Below are 18,090 nucleotides of genomic sequence, written 5' to 3' on the forward strand. Positions count from 1 at the left end.
CAATGTATATAATCTTTAAACTACAGGTTTTCTTTTTTAACCACCAGGTTTAATGGTTTAATTCACTTTGGGTGGAGCATGTCAATTATTGCCAAACGTGTGGTTAAACTGTGCGGCTGGGTTTACAATTACAAGTAGAAAATCACTCAACTCCACCCAAATATATTTTGCGCAATGTATTATTTAGATTTTTATTGGCCTTCAAAGATATCATTTTTCAATCGTGTATGTACTATCCCACGAGGTATGAATTACTCATCCACCCGTCACTTTACAAACCTGTTTTACTCGAATGAACGGCACTTTATTCACCAAACAAGCGGATAAAAAAACCCCAACTAAAACATCCAGAATGCGACAAAGGGCTTACACAGCCCTCTAACGCCTGTTTCGCCAAGACGTGAACATTGCGCTCACTATCAACAGTACAACTAAGCTCTCCTATTTTTCACCCCATTCTTCTTCAACTAAAAAAAACCTTGGAAGTTTGTTTTGCTTTAGTTCCAAGGATTTAATTTTCCGAGAACTGCCAACTATGGAGTGGAGTGGGGCAACTCCCCTCCCTCCACCCCACCCAATCCTCGCTTGCCCATGCGCTCTGGGAAATGCAGACGGGATGGCGCCAGCAAGCAGAAGCAGCAGCAGTCATCTTTTTCGCTTCTCCTTCATCCCTCCCCTACGGTCTTCTTTCCCATCACGCGGGCTCCCGGTCTATCTCTCTCTCTCACACACACGCAGCACGGTGTCTCTCGCCAGTGTTCTTCCTGCTGGTTGTTGCAGCAGCAGCAGCAGCACGTACAGACCATATCGCAGGCGTAATAGGTAGGACCGTCGTTTCGGTCGTTACCCTCGGCGTCGCGTTGCTCAGGACAGGTCGTGTGCTCGTCAGTGCGCTCGCTCGTTCCTCGTCAGCTCCACAGCACTCGACGGACGCTTAAAGTTTCGGTACTCGCTCGGTACATGCCAGCGGTGGCAAGGATGCCTTGTGCACACGTGCAACCCCGTAATACAGCTTACTCGCTGCACGTATATATATCCCCCCCCCCCCCGATGATTGCACCATGCTTCAAGCGATGTACTTATCCAACGATGGCCCAACAGTCGCTCGACACTTATCTGACGAATCCACCGCAGGACATTATTGGCTGCTGCTGCTTCTTCTTCTCTCGCCCGCTACCACACCTCTGATCGCCACCGCCGCTTATTCTTCTTCTTCTGCTGCTGGTGGTGGTGGGGAGGGGAGACTCAAGTCTACGAAGTGGGCAAACGTAATAATGTAAAGAGGCAAGTAAGTGAGCGTGAGTGAGGGGGGGTGGTGGTGGTAGGGGGTGGTGACGGGAGGAGGGGGAGTAACACCCCTCCGGGCAGCCCGCTGAGAGAGAGAGAGAGGAGAGGTCACGGCAAAGACAAAGAGGAATGGCGTCCGGCAAGCAGAGCCGCCACCACCACCCCCCCACTAACCCCGGCCGGCGACGACACGGAGAGCAGCAGCAAGGCCATCTCGCCATCACGTACTCCAACACCACTAACAACAACAACCACCACCACCACACCGCTCAACCCCATTCACCATCGCATACAACACTTTGACCACTCGTCGGCATTCGCGCATTGCACACTCGCGATCTTCTTCGCATTCTCGTCCCACGCACTTTCCTCGTCCCTGCTCGTTCCCGTCACTGCATCCGCCACACTATTTGCCACTCGCCCTATACAGTACTATGCGACCGCAATCCGGCACCGTTATTAACGCGTGTCCACGTCGCTATAACACTCGCCCCGCGCTCGGGGTGTCCTCTCACCTTGTCACTCACCTGCACCCAGCAGCACTCACGAACCAGCCCAAACACCGAAACAACAGCTCCGTTAATTCCACACGATACCCTTCATCTCAACCACTCGTCATCCAATGTCTCCGACATCATCGACGCTCCACTCCTCCTTCACCACCACCAAGCACCACGACCACCACCATCATCTCCTTGGTGTCCACCGACCGCAGGCGAGGTAGTCTGTCAGTGTTGAAGAGGGCGACTTTGTGGTTGGCGGTGTTGGTTGCTGCTCGATTGTTGCTCGTTGTTGCCCCTCTGACCGTCGTGGTGAGTGGTGGTGCTGGTTGCGTGAGAGTGAATGCTGTGTAGTTGCTTGCTGTAGTTGATCGTTCGCGTTAGTTTGCGATGCGTGGAGTTTGACGCATTGTTTATGCTGCTTGTTTCCGTGCGTGTTTCGACAGGCTTGCTTGTTATGTACTGTTGAACTTCTTTCGTGCCGTACAGTAATCCACCCGTGCTAATCGTAGGTGTGTTGAGTGGCTCTTCTTCCTCTGTGTTTGTAGAGAGTTGGTCGTCGTTCTTACGAGGCTCGTCTCACCGACGTTGCTGCTGCTAACTTCACGTGGTTTGTTTACTGTTTGCGACTGTTGCTGTGATCATGATAGTTTGTAAGCAAGCAAGTGATAACATTTGTTATTGTGCACTCTTACGAGTCCAGTCCAGTCCATCAGGAATGCGCATTGATCACACATTGACTGCAGTAATTCATATCGTGTCCCCGGTGTTTTTGTATGCTGTTGTACGGCAGTAATTGCGTTGAGAGAGTCGTGTGCGATAGGAATGATGTCAAATGTCCTCCTGTAGTTGTTTCGTCGACCTGCTGCGTTTGAGAGAGCTTCTTAGTAAAGCCTTGCGATCGTTGTGTGTTGGTCCAGTCGGACAGCGGATGTCATGACCGAAATTGTGTTGTCACATCGTGTAATTTGTTATTGTATCGACTTGTGTTGGTGTTAATGGTGACCCGAGTGAGGGCTGTGCGCTTCTGTGATAGTGATTGTGTCGAGTCTTGTTTTACTTCTGACGGCGATTGTCTTGGCTTTCTTTGTTGCGTTTATTTGAGTGTTAAGCGTTGTGTCGATGTGACGATAGCGTCGAGCACAGCATTGTAACCATTGAGGATTGTAACGAGTGTCTTATGCCGTCAATCAAGACTTAAGAACCGGGCCTCCCCCTCCGGGTTACTAAAACCACGTAAGAGATGCCCCATATCCACGCTTCTGGTCAACGACATGTTAGCGAGGCTTTTGTTTTACGTTGTGTAAACGTGCATTCGTGTGTGTGTTTGCTTGAGTATATATGACTTGTGGTCGTGCCTTTACGTAACTTTTGTTCGCCGAAACCTGGCGCTTAACTTTAGCCTGCACGGTGCCCGTGCCGCATCGCCCGTAATTTTCGCAAAAGCTTTCGCGCCCTGCGGGTTGAGAGAGCCCAGAGTTGTGTGTGGTCGAGTGTTACATGTCGTGCTGTGTGACTTGTTTAGTGTCCCACTGCCCTTGTTAACTCGGTTTTATTAAATATTGTATTGTAACGTTAACGTTCTTTTGACGTTGACTCGTTTCGGTGTTTCCACATTCATATGACGGGGACCAGGCTATCCTTAACACGACAACCAAACATCAGTTTACTCCGTCAATATCTTATTAGTTATGTATATATACAGTTACACACAGGGTATTATAACTTCCAAATGTAAAGACAAGTTTTCTCGTAAAACGAGCCTTGGGGTGGTGCTCATAATACAATTAATCGGATCGACTGGTGACAATTCCACATTCCTTTGCCGAGAGCAAGTCAACATTACAAGAAAAAAAGTGTTGTACTCTATTGTCTGTTAAAACAAATATGAATTAAGTTTCGGCACAGATAAGCGCCTGTACGTCATCAAAACCCCCTCTTTCCCGCCAACTCCGGTCGTGCCGCACCCTTGATTTGCGGCCTTCCCTACCCTGCGGGGAAATCCGCCACGCCTTGGGTAGGGAGTCTAGGCAAGGGCGGTGTGCAGGCTGGAGACCGAGGCCCACGAAGCCGAGCTTATGGCACGATCTCGACTCACGGGTGACTTGAGAGAGTGACCGAGTGACTGACCGAGTCACTGACCGAGTTTGTCAATGACCGAGTTAGTGAACGATGAGTGAAGTCACGGACTAGAGGGAAACTCGTACGGGACGCCCTTTGTGTGGGGCCCAGGGCTGTGACCTCTGCGCGCAACCTTGGGCAATTTCAATTCGTTTGTCTCGATTGTGTTTATTATTATTGTCTACCGTGATAAACAATGCGTAATGGCAGTGCTATTGTTTGCATCGTGTTAATGTGTTCTTGTGTTTAACCTCGTAACGTATTAATTGCTGCCGCTTGAATGACCTCGGCACTGGTTCCGCTTGCAGGTAGATTTTTTTTTACTTTTTGAGTTTTAACCTTGGCGCTTTAATTTTGTATTTAATTTAAATACTCCACTGGCAACAACACTACTACACTATAATAATTGTAATAGTTGCCAATGTTCATTATGCCACGGCCGGCTAAAACAGCTGTCACATTGTCTTGCCCTTGGGTCTTGGCAATTCCCATGACTAAGAATACAGTACAGCATAAAGCGATGAATTTAATTAACGTTTTTGTTAATCCGCAAATGACTGAACATTCACTCCTCGCCCACTATTTGTGTATTTGTTGTGACACATAACTGCTTAGTCTCGGACGTCTGGCAACATCACAGGTTGACGTTTCAAAATCATCCTAATTTTACGGTAATGTAATTACTGTACCGTACTTACAGGGTGTACAATTTCAAAGGCACGTTTACATAGTTTAATGAAAATATTAACCGTATTCACGGAATAAGTCAATGGGTTGACACGGCCACGAAACTTAACGCACCATCGTCCCAGCGTGGACTTTTCTACAATAGTGTACAATTGATATTTAGTGTCTAATTGCAGCAACGGCTTGCAGTTTTCCCGAGTTAAGAGAGATGATCACAACATTTATGTATTAACTACATCCAAATGGGTTGAATACTATGTCCAAGTAAAAAGCCACATCGTTATTATACCAATGTTTATGCGATCTAACGCCAAAAAAATCCCCCTCTGTTTATCCACATTTAAAATATGTGAAATCTACACAACTAGTATGTCCAACATTGTGGAACTGCTCCACAACTACCGTGGCTTTGTCTTTATGTGCAGGAGAAGACGCTGTCGCTATGCACTGTGCATCCTGTACAAGTTGGGTCACAACGGTGGTGATGATGGTGGGTGAGTATGAAGCAGAAGTGGTGCTGGGTTTCTTATCCCAGCTAAGTATACGTTTGAATATTCACTGAATTGTGACGTTAAGTAGCTGTGCATCCCTTTATTGATGGTGTGGCTCTAGGCGGTGATGTGGATGTTCAACTTTGACATTGAATGTATGCTCCAATAATGAAACGCCACAATGTTGAGTCGGTGTGTTAGGTCCCTGGGTTTCCAAATAACTTGTTTTGCTTGAATAAGTGCTGCGTGTTGGTAAACATTTGGAAATATGTATTACTATAGTAATAGCTAACATCATTGAACATATCCCATTTAAGACCAGGATAAGTATGTATACAGTACCTTATTTTTTTAACGTAATGCATTTAGAATACAGTACTGTACAGTAGACTAGGCGTTTGGCAGCAGAGGGCAGTGGTGCAAATTCCATTGTTGCATTGTGTCCCTATGCTCCCACATCTCTGCTACCTATGTGCACTGGCCTGCACAGACTAGCTTGGTTAACTACGGTCAAATAACCTGCATGGTGGAGGAGGCCCTCATTCAGCAGTGGATATATAGAGGCCTGCACATGTGCAGTAGAGAATGAGAAATGAAGTTGTGTTTATATAGGGTGGCGCAAAAGTCAGGACACACAGTGTTATTTCATTTATTTTAACGCTTGCATTAAATAATTTTAATTGTTTGTTCTTTAAGTTAATATTTTATCTGTTATTGTTAATATCTATTTTTCTACATGTGGGGTTACCTCAAAGCCGTCGTTGACACAGTTCTACCAAGAACCCTAAATAAATGGAGACGAAACATAATTGATGAATGTTCTAGTATTACGCCTGTAAACTTAAAAAAACCATAAATTTCAAAAAATAATTAATGCATGCGTTAATGTTAATGTAAGTCATTTTGAACATTTGCTAAAATAAACGAAAGAACCCTATGTGATTGGCTAAAATAAATATAACCCGACGTGTTCTAAATTTTGGGCCACCCTGTATTAGTGAACATTACTCCTGCCTCAAATTGATAGCAGTTTACGACCCATGTGTTTTGCAACAACTTTAAAAAACGTGTAATGTCGACAGTGTTGTTGGAATTTGTTGAGGACACGTGGGTTTTATAGTGTTTGATAAATTCAACGTCTGTTCATATGCAACTCGTCGAGAAAGATACAAACGTTATATGTACGTTTCATCACCCAAATGTAATGTTTAGGTCTATGAACAAATGAGGTTGGTTTTAAAGGAAGACTAAACCCAAAAACATAATACTTAAGCTGTGCGTTGACAGCTTTCCAATTGACTTGATTTTCATTGTTGAACAAAATAAGTTAAACATTTGATTAATGAAGAAACCTAACTGGCATCACTGACTAATCCAATCATTGTAAGTGTTAATCCTCAGGTGTAAATACACGATAGCACTATGAAGAATAACCTGACCATACTTTTTAATGTTTTTTTTTCCTGATCTATAAAGGGTCAAACTCATGTCATACAGCCTGGAACACACAGCCTAGATTGGCTCTTCATAAGATGTTATCTTTGTTTAAACAACTTTGGCTTTATCTTCTGGCGTTATCTTCATTTAAACAGTCTCGAACCAGTTTTCACTTCTCTGTCGTAAATGGTACTGCTGAAATGTTCATGGAGTTACAGTAGTTATTGAACACTGTCTTGTGCAATGTATAGTTATTCAATACGTTCTCTGTAATTTTATTTTAACATTTTTCTGCCTTGTTATTTAATTGGTTTGATTAGGCCACAGGTCTCTGGTCTAGTGTGAGTGAGCTGTTTTATTTAAGCTAGAAGAGTGGTTTCGAGGTAGACTCTTTGGCGTTTCTTAGTCCATACTGCAGTGTATTAATGTACAATTCTTCTTAAACATGAAAGAAACATAGTGTATACAAATTGAGTTTTTAGAATGAGTTGTGCCACATTTAAAGATTGCAATTAAGCTAGTTGGAAAAATATCTGCTTACAGAAATAATTAATTAGCCCAAAAAACTTTTATTTGTAGAAACGAACATGCTTAGCGTCTTATTGTGACCAACATGAATGCACTATTTTGATAATGAGAAAAATACTTAAAGTATTTAGTAGGTGGTCTCTAGTGAAGTTACTGCAGTATATATCTGCTGTAATTTTAAATACTCCAGAGTGCTCTGAAAGTCACTTGTGTCTGTCTTCTCATTAACTCCTGTTGGGCAGCCAGTTGCAGCCTAGATGTGTAGCTTAGAGATAGGCGATATTTGTTTTGTGGGCTGCCTCTTTAACCTCATAAATAAAATCTTTAAAACAAATATTTACACAGAAAACCTACACCTGAGTGTTTTAAGACTTTCAGAAGGCTCTTTTTTGGGATGTTAGGCAAACATTCAAAATATGAAGGCTGGTGTTAATGAAAAGTTGCAATGCAGTTAAATTTTGCTTCCAGGGAAGTGTGCTTAATGTAGCGTCAGGATGACAAGATCCTGGGGGAGTGACTTAACAGCTGTGTTTTGCATTTTTTAAATTCTTCAGGAGACAGATTGCCCTCTGGGGCTAGAGATCTGTCTGTAATCAGTAGGTCTTTTTTGCTGGAGATACAATCGGGGAATCTTTGTGCCAACATGTGTGCTTCAAAGCTCTCACTTTACCTTTTAGAAAAAAAGTCAACATCAGCTAGTTTGTGAATTGGAGAAGGAATTCCTATTGTTACATGTGTTGTAGAGCAGTTAAAACAGAACTGTGCCAACTGATGTCTCACAAAACGTTGGCGATACAGCAGATGGGTGACAATAGTAAGTGGTATCAGCACTTGAGTCAATTTGCGAATTGCTTCTTGTCACAAAGTTGATTTTCAGGATTTGTCCAAGTCCTCTGCTGCATTGTGGACGTTATAAAAATAAATTTCCATCATAATTTCCTTCTGTATCATAGTCAAACTTATTTTTTTCATATGTAACATAACTCTTGTCAAACTACGTAATGGTCACTTTCGTCTCCTGATAAAGGGAATGAAACTCAGTGGCGTGATACAGTTCTCCCAAATTTGGGACGTTGAATCAGATTGGTTGTGGAACATATATTTTGTTTCCTATTTGCATGTTTATCTATGAAGTGCTCATTTTAGGCTGGCATGGAAAGAGAGGAGACAATGTTCCCATGGCCACGAGGCAGCACTGAAAAGTTTGTGCCTCATGTCGGAGAAGGAGAGGCCGCGGGCAGGGAGGGTGTGCAAGCTTCTGTGGGGAGAGCGGGTGCCCAGCTTGCCTTGGCGGGGCGAGCAACTGTAAACATCCTCGACTGAAAGCTGTGCTCCGCTGCTGTGAAAGGGCTTTCAGTCAGATGTTTGCGTTTGCCGCGTGTCAAATCGTCTCATCGGTGACCACCACCCTTGCGCTGCGTTTAATTGCTGCCTCGTTTTCTGCCGATGGCGAGATGTGGGATGATCGAACGTACAGTCATAACGAAAAACTTTGCTTCCTGGTAGAGGGGAAAACATATACTGATGTTCCGTTTTCATTCTCTGTCTCCTTATCCATTGCATACATTTCCTGTTGATGCCATCTATTGATGGTATCTTTCGCTGACGGATTTAAAGCAAGCATCTCAGATTGCATGCGTGCAATGCAACACCATGCCATGCTTGGCTGGAGTTATTTGTGGTGTACTCTGTGTTCCGGCCTTTCAGTATACAGTTGCCGCTTTCTCGAGGAATAGTGTGTCCTCTGTGGCCTGTACTTTAAAAGTATGCTTACTGATGTGGGGTACATTTTTCTGGGCAAACTAACTTGTGTTATCTTGTATGTTGTGTTTAGAAACGAATTTCCGTCTCCATGTTTACTTAGTGTTTTTTTTAAAGAATGTATGTTGGGACATTCAATGCAAGTGACCACTCCTACAATCTGTTATCCTTGGAAATTATCCACTTAATGTTGGTGTATTTGCATTTTTAGTCCCTTCAAGAAATGTAACTTTCACTGGGAGCGTAGCTTTTACTTGCATGCTATCTCTGCGTGTTCTAACCAAAATGAAATGCCTTGGGTCACCCATATAGCAGCACATGTTCAACTTTGGCATCAAGTCATTGCATAACGTTGAGTAATGTTACATGATGTTACCCAGTAAGTCGAAGAGCAGCGCCATGACAGTTAATTATGTTGTGTTTGCAATGCCAACACAACATTCCTGAGGGCTTGCTGGGAGGGACTGGCATCTCTGTTAACAATTTTACATTTCTAGTACTAAGTTTATATAAGCAGACCTCCAGTGTAAAAATTTACGTGGGAAATGCGTGCACTCAATGTTCAATCAGCTTCCATACAGTGCAAGTTTGTGTTTGTTAGTTTCTTGTCTTGTGCGTATTTCAGTTTTTGCTATGACAGTGATTACACCAGTGAGTGCATCAAGTTTCTGAAAGTGAAATGCAAGCTACTATATATATGGAGGTTGCTTCACCCTTGTTTACAGGGTGCTTGTGTTGTAGCATATTGTTGTTGGAGTTTGACTGGAACGTAAAGATTAGCCAAACACACAAAGCTCGTGCTCCTACAGATTCACGGTCACCTTCCAACATACATTTAAGCCAAATATTCACACTGCTCAGATGGCTTTATTTTAATAAGGTGGGCAAGCCTGCTAAAGTTGGCGTCTTAAAGTACTAGCTTGGCACTGAGGTATTATCTTTTTTTTTACTGGAAATCTCTGCCAGTGTGAGAATTGCGTGTGCAATACATTAGTTTGAACACGATGGGTCCAGCCCACAGTTTAATTGCTTACAAATTGTAGCATGTTACTTGCCCGTGAAAGATTGCGGAAGAGTCGGTAATTGATTCGGCCCTCGGACATGCTCGTTCCTGCTCGCACGTTTGACGTGCTGTGCACTGGGTGTGTGTATAAGGAGATGCTGGCACAGGAGTGGATTTTTGACGTTCTGCGATCATTCTTCACACCTGTGATCTCAAGTAGAAAATTACATTTAATTGAGAGATGGCGGCGTCTGGCCAGGTGGCTCTGGTTACAACTTCTGACTACAAATAAAAGTTCATTTTTCGGTCAGTTGTTGAAACGAACCATTCTCTTAACATTTGATAAAATGCATACCGCTGTGTGGGAGTCGGGAGTGGTTGTCCTATGGAGAGACCGGTTCTCATCATGGGAATTTGTAAATTCCTCCACTTGATGGAGATGAACGCACAAATTCGATAACTTGTGCAGGGAGACAAGTTGACCTTTGAATGCAGTAGTGGCATTAGCTTTTACAGTAGAGTGGGTATAGCAATCCCCACCGTGTGTGCGACTTGTTTAAGATGACCAAAGAATGTTGAATGGGTGACGTAGCGCTCGGCTCACGAAGCATTAAGGCAGTTTGTGTACATGGTCTCCACAGTTTCATACGTGCCCAAGAGGCTACGTACGGTGCAAAATGAGTTCAGCATGCATTAATTTTTTCAATCAATGCATTCTTGTGGTTTCATGAGATAAATTAAATTGTACACTTCCTACTCAAAAGCATAAACAATTACGACTGTTCTCGCCTTAACTGTGATTGTCAAGGTCGTTGGCGACCTTTTCACATACAAATACTTTACTGTGATATTTTATTTAAGTAAAGGACCTCGACTGAGTGTAGGCTTTTTTGGGACAGTTCTGCTCAAAAAGGGTGTTGTTAAGTGCACTCGTGCATCCAAAAAGAATAATGTCAACAATCTACTCGATGTACTTCCATTCGCAGACCACCTCACATCCTTGGAGGTGTGGGTATCATGAAATGACTGCCTCCCTCGCCTCAAACGTGCTGGATTTCAGGCATGCGCCACCACGCCTTGGTTACATTAAGAACAATGCATCGAGGTTTCTCAGTTTGACATCCACGTTAAAGCTCCATAGCATTGGCATTAGTATTGCATGGAGAGTTTATATTTTTATGGCCGCTTTGAAAACACGTTGGTTACAAAATTTGACCGCTTGGGGGAGAGGGGGGGAAGCGTGCTGTATTGGCACACTTGCAGACCCATATCGTCGTCCGGTTTTTTCAAGAGTGTCGTGGGGCCTCGTTAGGGCCGCACTCGAGCGGACAAGGGAACGAGCCGAATGCCTCCTCTGAGAAGCACGTGCTCTTTAGTGCCCCCGCTCTTGACTTGCTGCTGAGGGCCGGTACGAAGGTTCGAAGCGGTGAACCTTGTATAACCAGCGTTCTATGGACCCTCCAGGAATGAGCTTAAAGATTTTTGGACAAAGGCAGTTAGGAACTGCTCAGAAGCTGCCATCAATTACATTGTGCTGCTGAGTACATAATTGAAAGCCTCCTTGTTTGAAAAGATTGGAATGGGCATTTCCTGTGCTGCCTTGTTTGGGCAACTGGGGCAACTGGGCCAACTGGCCCCATTTGCTAGCAAAATATCAAAGTGAATATCTGGGTGTGCCAGGGAATTTATGTTATCTTAATGAGCCTGGGGATGTCCCACAAGGAAACAGCTTTAAATACACTTGAAGCGTTCGCAAACAAACAGAATTACAATTCCTCTCGATTGTAGTTTTCGCTGGATAAAAACGATTCTTTAACATCACGAGCAAATTTATGGATTTGCTAAATAGCGTTGAGTGTGGCTTTTATGCCAAGGGTGCGGAGGACTTTTTTTGTCTTTTTTTCTTCCAATTATATTACAGTTGGCTTATTGGCATAATGTTGTGAGATTTGCCTGTTGGAGCTCTCTCGCATTGTATCAGGGAATGGCCCTGCAGGATGAATTCAGGAAATAACCCTGCAGGATGAATTCACAGAACTGTCGAAATCACTTGGATGTCTTATCCAAGGTTTTACGCCATTGTGCTCTGAAAAAATAATGGTCAAAGGGGTGGGAGTAAAACCATGCATTTTTCATTATCAGAGCTAGAATATGCTAAAGCAAGTGACAACCAAATTCAAAATTATTGTGTAGTCATTGGTGACCAGGCTGAGAACATGGACTCTGCTACACTTGAGAACTCGTCTTCATCACGGGTGGGTGAAACTTTTGACTCAAACCCAGGAATCTCTGCATGCTCATTGCTCGAACACAGTATATTAGACCTCCACCCTGAGCGGTCCAGCCACCTCCAGTATGCACACATCTTGATCGCACCTGTGCCTCTTCACTTAGCCCAAGTGAGGGCGATGTGAACGCTGCTGTGTGGCTGCTGCAGGTGTAAATCCTGGCCAGATGCCACGGCCTAAATTTCCTCTCCCTTCTAGGCCTTGGGGCCAAAATGGAAGCTGCTGTTGAGCCATGTTAATTCAGCGTAGTGTTAATAATATCTCGTTACTTAACCGCCCGCTTTCCAGTGTGGTGTCTATTAGTGGAGTGTATTTATAGCCCGAGGTGCAATAATCCATGCAGTCATTAAGCCGGGTGGGCTGGGTGGGGAAAGAACTCGCCTTGTCTCCCCGTCCTCTGTAATTGAAGCTGTGACTGCTCAAGGTTCTTTTCATGTTTGCTGCAGACCCTTTTGGAGATGGCCGTGTGGTTCTGGGGGCTAATGCTGTGTCAGAGCGGTGCTGACCTGACAGCATTGAGATTCGGGGGTTTGCATTTGTGATTCAGTCGTTCTTGATTATGCATGATGGTTTTCAGTCTGGTCACCAATGACTCTGGCATAGTCCAACTCTTGAGGATTAAACATGTCAGCTAACCATAAGAAAAAAAACCCACTGTCAGGACTGTTAAAGGTGTGTCCTGAGTGTGTATAAAGGAGCATCTCGAATTGATTTCATAAGTAAGTTTTGTTACACCATCTTCTGGGGGTCATTCTCCCCCCCTCCCCCCCCTGGCCTTCGACATGATTGGCTCACAAGTGACGACACTACGTTCATCCCTCTATTTAAGACCGAAGCAGGAGGATTTTTCCACAACTCTGGCTGTCTGCCTGATGATGCATGTTTTATTTGCCTGCGAAACGTCGTACTCAAAATTGTAAATGTTATTGCTTTTACTCTCCAACACACGGGTGTGCTGAACTAGTAACGAATTGGCATTTTTTGTTTATGTGACAAACCTTACTAATTGGCTGTGTCGGGTGGTGGTGGGTTTAACGACATTTATATTTATGCGATCTGGCACAAAAACTTATATTATGGACAAGATGGTGCACTGCCCAATTTTCAGATGTCCCTGTCTAAATGCATTTAGCTCAAAACATTGCTCCAATATGACAAGAGAAATATAATTTTGGGTAAAAATAATTAAAAGTTCCCCATTTTCACCATGGAATATTTGAAGTGATTAATCTACTGGGCTGGTTTTTCACGGTTCTTAAATGGGGTCTACTTGGTCCTTGACAGCAAGGGGAATAATTGTACTGTCGCCACTTCGCTTGAGCTCATTCACTGACGTCATCAGTAATTCTCATCTCGCTTATGAACTAATGCACTGCCTGCTGAAAATCTGTTTATATTTACAAATGCGAAGATGAAGGCTGCAAAGTAAATACCTATACAGTAGTCCCTCGGTTAAGTTTTTTAATCCGTTCCACGAAAACTACCAGTAACCGAAATTACTTAATCGAATATAGGAATTACATGTTAAAAGCATTAACAATAAAGCCAGTCGAGGTCTAAACGCTCAGAAATGAGCATCGCTGATTGTATAACGTAAACATACCGTTAATCAAAAATTTTACGTGAGTTGAAACTATGGGGTCTTATGGGAGTCGAAGCGTTTACCGAAAAACCATTAACCGATGTCACTGTTCCATTTCGGCACATGTTATGTGGCCCCGTGGTGCTGGGCTCGCAGGCAGAGTTCAAATCCCACTCAAATGTTAACTCAGCCCTTCCGTCGTTCCTCTACGGTAAAAAAAAATATTGAAGACCGTGTTGTAGGAATTCCAAGCCATCTTACGGAGAGATTGACCCCCCAACGATGGGAATGAGGAAATTTCACCGACTGGCCCGTTGTTGTCAGTGGAGATGATAATTATCCGATGTGCGTTTGAGCAGGGAGATATCGACTTGAACTCATTTGCAAGTAGCTGGCTGTTGCTGAAACTGCTGCTGTACTCGCTGTACCTTGACCATAATGCAGACTTCCACCATAACTGTCTTGCAGTTACTCAAAGGAAGTGGAAATCTGAAGTGACAGATTCTTAAGCAATGGACTTGACTTGCAGTGCACTTGCTGGGCTCACTGAAATTTGGATTAAATACAGTATTTAAAATATCTGCTCATGCATGTGTATTGACAGTGCTTTGTTGCTTTTTAGAGATTGACCGTTCTACCGGCAATAACAACTTTATTGTGTAACCCTTTGCGAGAAAAACCTGGAAAACCAGATACGCATGGACATGTCATTTATTTAAAATACCCCAAAAATAGTTGCAGATATTTCAAAAGAGGATTAGGCTGCATAATAACAATTAAAATATAATTTGTCTAGAAAGCGTCGCCTAGTCTCAAGACTTAATTTTAGAGAGCCCAGCATTGCTCTCCATGGCTTATTCGTGTTTGGGGGGGAGGGGGGGTTAAGGTGTATATTTGTGACTCAAGTCGTATGTAGTCGTGGGCAGCTGTGGATTAGTGGTGAGGTCTAAGTTCATGACAACATTATGTTGAAGCCACTCCCTAAGGCATTGAGACAGTTACCTGCTCTTTTGAATTTATCTACAGCATGCTTAAAATCTATTTTACAAAATGCTGTGCACTTCAGTGATTTTGGGGGATGTCTGTGCACAAAGATCTGCTTATCTGCTTAATACACCAACTCAATCGTCAAAGCACTGGATCACAGACGTGTGCCACCACCACCACCATCACGCCCTTCTTCATAGTCTCCATCGTCCAATATAATATATAAAGTTTGAACATCTGTCATTACTGCCACTGTAAGACCAATATCCATACAGTGTTTTCACCCACTCTCAATCACTGCCATACTAAGACATATGAAGTGTCCTGCTCAACTGAACCAAATGATGAATGACACTGCTAAATTAGTCCCTGGCTTTGCAATGGAAATATTAGTCTTGGTACTTTCATGCAGCCCGCACTCAGCGCGTGTGTGACCCTTTCACTTCCTTGGACTATTGATGGCGTTCTACTCTCTCTGTGCAAGTGTGGCTGCACTTAACTGTGCTCTCTGGAAAGCCCATGTTGAGAGTTGAATCCTTGATAGGACAGACTGTGATGTGTGCGTGTGTTTTCTTGCTGTGCGCGGTCAATTTGCCTCTATTCCTGTCTTGCTGAGCATGCCTGCCGTTCGATTTGCTATCAATCCTGGGGCTCGGTTACTGAGTGAGCCACAGTGCTGAATGTGTATGTGGTTCCTTTACTACTTATAATGTCATGAAGGCGCATTAACAAATCCGTGACTGCACCGACCTTCCAGCGTTCAAATCATTGACTAAAACTCACCTTTTTAAAATTGCTTTTAATGTTTAGCTAAGTTTAATGTGTTTCTAGTGTTTTTACCATTTGATGTTGTTTTTGCTGCTTTTATGGTTTTATGTAAAGTGTCTTTGAGTATTCAGAAAAGCGCTCACAAATACAATGTATTATTATTAAATGTTAACCCAATTACAGTTTGACATTCGCTGATCTACCTCGCAAGCAACAAAGTAAAAACACTGGTTAACTAATAATAATAGGTTTTTACCCTTTTATAAAAACCTATTATTATATCTTGCTACTGGCAAAGGAGGTCTCATAATGTAAAAGCTTACCCGAGCTCTCAATACTCTGATGGTGCATTGTCTTTGAGTTGTGCGCCTTTTGGCGTCATCTGGTCCAACACCATGTGAGACTGGGCTCTTAAGAAAAGCTGTCTGGGGTGTGGGCCAATCAATTTCAAGGACAGTGCACACATTATCAGTGTTGTCTTTTTGTTTGCATTTTGACCCTTGTAAAAAGGTATCAGTTTTGTTGCCAGATTAAAGAGTAAAAACCTATTACATCTTGCTACTGGCAAAGGAGATCTCATAACTGGTTAGCTAGTGACCTTATTTTTTTCCATTTTATTTTTTATTCTTGCTCACTCCAGTCGCGCGAATGTAACATTTGTATATAATTTGTGTAAATTTTGCATGAACCATAAATACATTGAAATTTCACCTGTCTACTCTCCTTTTGTCGACGCTTATTAGCCGACGTTATTATCTGCGCGGGATGTTTTTTTGAATGTGTGAATAACATGAATGCTCCCTGAAGACGGGGGTTTACCACACCCAGACGTGTGTGCCCTGGTGCTCGGAAGTGCGAACCAATAATCTTGGCTAGGTTTATGCGGCCTCTCGACTCGGCTCTCCCATTTAGTTTAGTCTTTGTTCGCAGTGCAATCATTGATCGTATTAACGCATCAGCTGATCCATCCTCGCTGTACAGTGCAGTGCTCCCAACCTTTAATTCTGTTACTCGTTCATCCCCCCGCGTGGCTGCATTAAAACTGCAGCCCATTTAGCGGCCGCTGTCAGCGGTTAACAAGTCTCACTGAAGCAGGGAGCTGTGTTGATACATTTTTCACGCGCGTGCGAGCGGTGAGGGGGATCTTCGATTAAGTTTTGGTCTTGTTTCGAGCAAACACGAAATATTACGCTCAGTTGGAAAGTGTGGAAGTAAGCGTCTGTAATTTTCCGTGGCTCATTAAAACGGCTGCCACGATCGCACAAGTAATTTTTTGTTACATTTTTATATTGATTCCTACAATAATTAGATCAGTAGTGTCGTGTTTATTGTGGATTTATTTTGGAGCATTATATTTTACATTGCTTTACTTCTTGACATTTATTCATTACGAATTTAGGTTAAAGTAAGTGAAGTCTTTGTCCGTTTGTGTTGAAACAAGGCTTTGGGAGGTGCTCATCTCTGTTGGTGGCCTTGATCCAGTGGTGGAAATTCCACATTACTATTGCAGGTACAAGTCTCTTCTAGAAGTCACCAAGGTAGGCTCCAGAGGCTTGGCGACCAATGGAGGCCCTAGAGTCACCGATGCTAAAGATCAGCTGTGGGCTGCGCAACAGTTTCCGGGATCTAGCAGCAGGGAGGAAGAGATGGCGATGTGTGGTGGAAACAGCGGCAATGCCTGTGGTCATCTCCTGACCTTTGGGTGACTGCTATTGCCCTCTCACAATGGTGTAGGCTAAATTATTTACATCAAATCTGCATACTTATTTCCCCTGGGGTTTTTTTTTCACTGATTTTGATTTACACAAATATATTCCACTGACAAACCTTAGTGTTTGTTTAAGCTCACCTGTATTGTGTTACACCCACGTCTTTCTAGATTGAGATGTGCCGTCTCAATGGACTCACACCTGGTTTTCACAAAAAAGCCTTTGTTTAACTGATGGACCGATTGATGGGCAAAGTGGCTGGAGTGCAGTGCCCTTTTTGACTATGAGGCTCAGTCAATGTAAACACCCTACACTCTCAGCTGTGCGCCATTGGTTAGCTGGGAGTGGGGTGTTTATGTTGACTGCCTTAAGCAAGCTGCACAAACTGCAATGCTCCTGGCGAGGGGGAAGAATGGGCAAGCAGGCTTCCATTCAGCCCACGCAGTCGCTCACAGTGGTGAGGTACGGGATTAATGTTTAATCCGAACCTACTGCTGTCCATTGTTTATGCTGGTTGATTCGGTAAGTTGCTTGTTTACTTATAGGTTGATTGGTGGTCAGAGAAGAAGTTGGTTCATGTCGATAGCTCTTATATTTTCTGCGTTGAAAATTAATACGTAGGCCTTGTGTTAAGGGCTGCCCGGCACAAAGTTTGAAGCATCACGTGTGAAAAAAAAAGCATTTGAAGTCACGGTCAGCAGAGATGTCGTGATGTCACTGCAGTGTTGTATTTGATTGTACATAGTGGCACAGCACTGATGTTACCAGAGCACTCCTGGGTAACCTTAAATGACTCATCTCAGGAAGAAAGCTTCGAAACGTGTGTTTCACAGCCTTAGCCGCAGCCTAGGGGTGTAACTACAAGGCAAGGGCTGTTTGTTTTTGGTTGTCTTTGTAAATTTTTCTGTGTATTCCAAGATTTTATGTATAAATACATAGCC

The 18,090-nt window shown here is 43.5% G+C and overlaps 1 long non-coding RNA gene across 35 annotated transcripts in view; it reads left to right on the forward strand.

Annotated features, from left to right (window-relative positions):
• The first annotated feature begins 600 nt into the window (after positions 1-600).
• The window catches only part of LOC116941535 (uncharacterized), a 28,056-nt gene continuing 10,566 nt past the window's right edge, over positions 601-18,090 (forward strand). For 2 of the 35 annotated variants that reach the window (XR_012941583.1, XR_012941586.1), the window contains exons 1-2: positions 602-822; positions 5,021-5,085. This is a non-coding gene — a long non-coding RNA (uncharacterized LOC116941535). The other 33 variants (XR_012941565.1, XR_012941566.1, XR_012941572.1 and 30 more) reach the window with 19 other exon arrangements.

This window comes from Petromyzon marinus, chromosome 12 (assembly GCF_048934315.1).
Source record: "Petromyzon marinus isolate PM22_M1 ecotype Great Lakes invasive population chromosome 12, UKy_Petmar_22M1.pri1.0, whole genome shotgun sequence".
Lineage (NCBI taxonomy): Eukaryota > Metazoa > Chordata > Hyperoartia > Petromyzontiformes > Petromyzontidae > Petromyzon > Petromyzon marinus.